The 7,013-nt window shown below is 39.9% G+C and overlaps 1 pseudogene; it reads right to left on the bottom strand.

The window, feature by feature from the left end:
* LOC111968399 (coiled-coil domain-containing protein 32-like) overlaps positions 1-6,488 on the bottom strand; it is an 8,592-nt pseudogene extending 2,104 nt beyond the window's left edge.
* Between the last annotated feature and the right edge of the window lie 525 nt (positions 6,489-7,013).

Genomic DNA, 7,013 nt, shown 5'->3' with positions numbered 1-7,013 from the left:
GGGGGGGGGGGGGGGGGCTCACACAGCCGTATGATTTTCATTTGCTCGAGTCACCAAGCTGACTATTATCAATGAAGTACATAAGAAAGTTGATATAATTCTGAATGTCACTCACTACATTCTTCAGTCAACATATTATTTGGCTGTGCGGATTTATTTACGTCTAGGTTATTTTGTGGATCACAATGCTGCCATCTAGGGGTGGCTATACAGTAGAGCTATACAGTAGAGGCTATACATTAGAGAACTATACAGTAGAGGCATTAATGTACATTAATGAGCGTAGTATATTTATCATACATGGTACTAATGAACGTAGTATATTTATCATACATGGTAATAATGAACGTAGTATATTTATCATACATGGTCATGAACGAGTATATTTACCATACATGGTCATGAACGTAGTATTTTATCATACATGTAATAATGAAAGTAGTATATTTACCATGCATTGTCATGGACGTAGTATATTTACCAAATGGTAATAATGACCGTAGTTATTAGTACCATTGGTACTAATATAACGTAGTTATTTGTAACCATTACTTGGTACTTCAAGAAAGGTAGTATATGTTACAACACATGGTCATGTACCTATGTTATAATTTATCATACATTGGTAATAATCGGACGTCAGTGATCCTTTACCTATACATGGCTCATGAAGTAGATAACATAGATGAGTCATGCCGTCCAGTATTATACCATACCCATGGTCATGAACGTAGTATATTTACCATACATGGGTCAATGAACTCGTAGTAATATTTATCATACAGGTACTAAGAAGCGTAGTTTTATCCATAAGTTGTAGCCTATATTTACATACTGTTCATGAACGTAGTATATTTATCATCTACATGTCATGAACGTAGTATATTTACCATACATGGTCATGAACGTAGTATATTTACCACATTGTCAGTATAGGTCCATGAACGTAGTATATTTATCATACATGGTCATGAACGTAGTATCATTACCTTAACCATAGCATGACGTAGTATATTAACTCATACCATACCTACATGGTCTATCGATTGACGTAGTTATATTTACACATGTAGATGGTCATGAAGCAAAGTAGTATATTACCATACATGTAATAATGAACGTAGTATATTTACCATACAGTGTCATGAACGTAGTATATTCATGACAGACGCTAACATGGTAGAAACGTAGTATATTTACCATAGCATGGTCCATGAACGTCAGGACTTAATATTACCATACATGGTAATAATGAACGTAGATATATTTACCATACGATTTTGGGCTTCAATAATGAACGAGCTTATAATTTTACATTCATTGGCATACATGCAACGTAACGTATTATTTATCCATACATGGATCATGAACGTAGTATATTTACCATGCATGGTCATGAAGCGTAGTATATTTACCATACCATGGTCATGTTTAACTAGTATATGCATTATCCATACATGGTAATGACAGTCGTAGTATATTTACCATACATGGTTCATGAACGTGATTTATCCATACATGGTATGAACGTAGTATATTTACCATACATGGTCATGAACGTAGTGATATTTCATACTTATGACGTAGTATATATTTTACAATCACATGTCATGAAACGTATAAATTTACCATTACTCATTCTCTAAGAACGTAGTATATATTTACACATGCATCGTAAATAATAATATTTAAACACCGATGCTCATGAACGTAGTATATTTACCATACATGACATGAAACGTAGTATATTTACCATACATGTCATGAACGTAGTATATTTACCTACATGGTCATCAATGTAGTATATTTACCATACTGGTCATGAAACGTAGTATATTACCATGCCATGGTCATGAACGCTAGATATGTAACCATTACATGCGTAGTAATAATGGACGTAGTATAAATTTACCACCCCCCCCCCCCCCCCCCCCCCCCCCCCCCCCCCCCCCCCCCCCCCCCCCCCCCCCCCCCCCCCCCCCCCCCCCCCCGCCCCCCCCCCCCCCCCCCCCCCCCCCCCCCCCCCCCCCCCTCCCCCCCCCCCCCCCCCCCCCCCCCCCCCCCCCCCCCCCCCCCCCCCCCGTAACCACATCAACGTATATCCAGCTCATGCGTTATACCAACGCCCCCCCCCCCCCCCCCCCTCGAACTATTACCTACTCGTAGCTGTACCACCCCCCCCCCCCCCCCCCCCCCCCCCCCCCCCCCCCCCCCCCCCCCCCCCCCCCCCCCCCCACAGGTCCGAGTATTCCAACGTCTACTAGATTACCACTTCTACTAGCTATATACCCATGTAATGACGATAAACAACGTCAGACGATCCCCCCCCCCTTACCACGGCAGAACCCCCCCCCCCCCCCCCCAGATATTACCATCAGTACGCCCCTAATACCAACCCCTCATGCCCCACGCCAATCACCCATCCCCCCCCCCCCCCCCCCCCCCCCCCCCCCCCCCCGTCTACAGACCAAACATGCATGAACGTATATCCTCATCTAATTCCAACATGGTCTGACTTATTCCAGCAGTCGACGATTACAATGGTAATAATGGACGTAGTATATTTACCAGCATGGTCATGAACGTAGTATATTACCACACATGTACTAATGAACTAGTATATTTACCATACATGGTACTATGAACGTAGTATATTTTACCATGCATGTCATGAACGTAGTATATTACCATACATGTTCATGAACGTAGTATATTTACACATAATCCATGAACGTAGTATATTTACCACTGCATCTCATTGAACGTAGTATATTTACCATACATGGTAAATATGACGTAGTATATTTACCATGCATGTCATGAACGTAGTATATTTACCATACATGTAATAATGGACGTAGTATATTTACCATGCATGGTCATGAACGTAGTATATTTACCACACATGGTACTAATGAACGTAGTATATTTACCACACATGGTACTAATGAACGTAGTATATTTACCATGCATTCGTATGAACGTAGTATATTTACCATACATGGTAATAATGGACGTAGTATATTTACCATGCATGGTCATAACGTAGTATATTTACCACACATGGACTAATGAACGTAGTATATTACCATGCATGGTCAGACGTAGTATATTTCATACATGTATAATGGACGTAGTAATTACCATGCATGTCATGAACGTAGTATATTTACCACACATGGTACTAATGAACGTAGTATATTACCACACAGTACTAATGAACGTAGTATATTACCACACATGGTACTAATGAACGTAGTATATTTACCATACATGGTCATGAACGTAGTATATTTACCATACATGGTCATGAACGTAGTATATTTACCATACTTCTCATGAACGTAGTTTATTTACCATACATGGTAATAATGACGTTTATTTTTACCATGCATGGTCATGACGTAGTATATTATTCATACATGGTAATACTGAACGTAGTAATTTACCATAAATTATAATGAACGTAGTATATTTACCATAAATTATAATGAACGTAGTATATTTATCATACATGGTAATGAACATGTAGTAGCTACATTTATAATGATTTCATCTAAGCTATTAATACTCTTGATTGGACTGGTAGACCGTATCTTAAAAGCAGTGCCAAAGCTCGTTACAACATTATAGACCAACATAGTGCAGTAGCCTAACAAAAATGCAACCGGTGTGGTTTCGGGATATTACCCCAACAATTAACTGCTTTTTATTTGAAACATATCATAAAATCAAACACATTTGATAGGAGTAACATAACAAACAATGGACCGTTCCAATATTTGCAACGATATGTCACCGAATTCTTTCTCCTCAATATAAAGACAAATACACATAACCTAAAAATGACAGTACAGAAATCCAATCATGATTCTGTCCAGGATAACACATGATAACGATATAAAATGTCTGCAGTGAACAGGTAGTATTCTCAGGTATGGGACTCTTGTCCTCGTCAGGGCTGAGGCTGCCTCTGGTCCGCTCTGTGATGTCCGTAGAGGCTGCTCTCGGCTCAGTGACGGTAGGAGGAGACACTCCAGCTCCTCAGCGCTGATGGCACGTTCTCAGGTACCAGCCAACGCTTTAGATGCTCCAGGGTACTGTGAAGGAAGTTATCACACATCCTATCATTACACAGAGGCAAGGTTGATAACAGAACAATCAGTGACCTGTAAGAAACTTTACTAGCTCAACCTTCAACGCTGCTCAGTGATAGTGAGTTTATAGACTTACCTTTCTGCCTGTAGAACAAATGATGCTCACCTCTGATCTAGCTCGTCCTCCTAAAGAGTTCCGAGCTCTGAGCGTCGTGCAAGAATCTATCCCAGCATTCTGTTTTGGTCTGAGATAGGGAGCGCAGCATCTCCCTGACGTCACCTCAGTACACTGGCCCTCTATTCTCTTGAGACGGTTCTCTGAAAGACAGGATTTAAAATGAACTTCAATAGTATGCTAAGTAATATGGGACCTGATTTCTGGCTTTCTCACAATATTCCAAATAGCCAAGTCAAAAATTTGACTTTGCAGTGTGTTGCCAGGGGAGACCAGGATTAACAGTAAAACCTGTGTTGGATACTTTCCCAATTCATTATCTTTCTGGACATAAAATGTTCTGCATGAACTACAGCTTACACCTATCAAATCAAATTATTGTCACATGCGCCGAATACCTGAAATGCTTACTTCAGAGCCCTTAACCAACAATGCAGTTCAAGAGATAAGAAAATATTTACCAAACAAACTAAAGTAAAAAAAAAGAAAAAAAGAAAAGAAAGTACACAATAAATAACATAAGGAGGCTATATACAGGGGTACCGGTACCGAATCAATCCAACATCAAGAATGGAAAGAAGACTGGCCCTCTAACTACAGTAAAGCATGTATGGTCACCAACACTGGTCTCTAGGTAGCTGTTGGGTATACAGGCTTTTGTTCCATACTACCAAGGACCAGGGTTGATGGCTGTTACGGGACTATATTACCGCACACCTGCATCATGAGTCACGACTAGCGCTGTTAACGGTGACTCTATTATCGCCACGGCTGCCTGTAAAATTCTACATGACAGTTGAGTCACGGTAATCTCGTTTTATGATTCTGGACATGCATTAGTAGTAGCCACCCAACTCGCTAACGATCTATCAGGTCGCTAATGGCCTGGTTACTCAGGACTCTATTGTCCTGCTAACCACTCTAGATTAGTGGAAAACATGGTACTTGTGGATGTGTTTCAAAGCCTAACAACAAATTGGTCAGCGCTTTCTAAGGTGATGATTCGTTCAAAACGTCCATATGCATATTAGAGCTAATGCATAAGCACAGGCCTATATATGAGCCCAAGCCCCCCCCCAAAAGCTCAATTAAAATAATGATTGTGCCGTTATACAATACATAGCCAACCGCATAATTACACATGGCAGAAAAACATTTAACAAAATACTGATTTAAGATCTTTGGTAAATCATTTGTCTAGCCTAAAATAAACAAATTCAATTTAGCCTACAATTATAGTGCATTTGTTTTTGATTTTGCATAGCCTATAATAGGGTTTTTGTTAAATGTTAATTTATTTATTTAGCCTTTACTTAACTAGGCAAGTACGTTAAAAACAAATTCTAGGAACAGTGGGTTAACTGCTTTGTTCAGGGCAGAATGACAGATTTGTACCTTGTCAGCTCGGGACTCGATCTAGCAACCTTTCGGTTACTGTCCAACGCTCTAACCACTAGGGTACCTGCCGCCCCATAATTAATAGACAATTACCTTTAGCTACAGAATATCTCACCACTGTGCGTTTCCATCTCCTCCCTCTCTCCTTCATTCCTTTATCATGCGCACAAAGAGAGGGCTGTCAACAGTTAAATTAAATACTTTGTTTCGTTGTGAAAACATGTTACTATCGATGTTCCCCAATAGATTTCACAAATTTAACACGGGATAGCTGCAGGAACAGGAGAACCCATTGCATACAGAGTTTAGGCAGAACATTACATTTGCCGCAGCGAAATTACCGGAGTAGCCTACCCAACATGAGTGCATATGGATGACATGTATTTCCCCCTGCCCCTACCGCCACCCAAGGGCTTTTGCATGACAATAATGGGCTGACAAAATTGAATGACCGCCACTACTAATAGCCATAGATAAGGGTGAGTCATGACAGAAGGTCGATATTTTGATTGACTTTACCTAAACTACAATGTAGACATCCGAGTCTTCCATAGGTTCCCAGACGCTGTGAGAGGAAAACTCATAGACGTGCCATTAGATTGCAGGTCATTGCCAACATGTGAAGGTTGGAATTAATCTTTGAACAGAGCAGCATTATCCTCTCCTCGGCCTTGATCTTTCTCCTGCACCTGCACATCAGCAGGCTCCAGCAGATCTCTGACACAGATCTCTGACCACAGATCTCTGACCACAGATCTCTGACCACAGATCTCTGCTGACCGGGCCTTATGACTCTCAAAATCGTCAAACATCTTCATACTGTGGTCTGTTGAGACAAGCATCATCAACAACATAGTCAGTGGTTAAAGTGCTTAAGTAAAAATACTTTAAAATACTACTTAAGTCGTTTTTGGGTATCTGTACGTGACTTTACTATTTATATTTCTGCCAACTTTTACTTTACTACATTCCTAAAGAAAATAATGTCTTTTTAATCCATACATTTTCCCTCGCACACATAAAGTACTCACAACATGTTTACAGGAAAATGTCCAATTAACACTTATAAAAGAGAACATCCCTTGTCATCCCTATGCTCTGATCTGGCGCACTCACTAAACGCAAATGCTTAATTTGTAAATGTCTGAGTGTTGGAGTGTGCCCCTGGCTATCCGTAAATAAATAAAAATTATAAAATTGTGCGTCTGGATTGTTAATATAAGAATTTGAAATGATTTATACTTTTGATACTTAATACATTTTAGCAATTCCATTTACTTTTGGTACTTAAGTATATTTAAAGCCAAATATTTGGAGATTTTACTCAAGTAGTATTTTACTAG

The sequence above is a fragment of the Salvelinus sp. IW2-2015 genome, linkage group LG9 (assembly GCF_002910315.2).
Source record: "Salvelinus sp. IW2-2015 linkage group LG9, ASM291031v2, whole genome shotgun sequence".
Lineage (NCBI taxonomy): Eukaryota > Metazoa > Chordata > Actinopteri > Salmoniformes > Salmonidae > Salvelinus > Salvelinus sp. IW2-2015.
The sequence above is the reverse complement of the archived record's forward strand: the minus strand, read 5'-3'. Positions and strand labels throughout refer to the sequence as shown.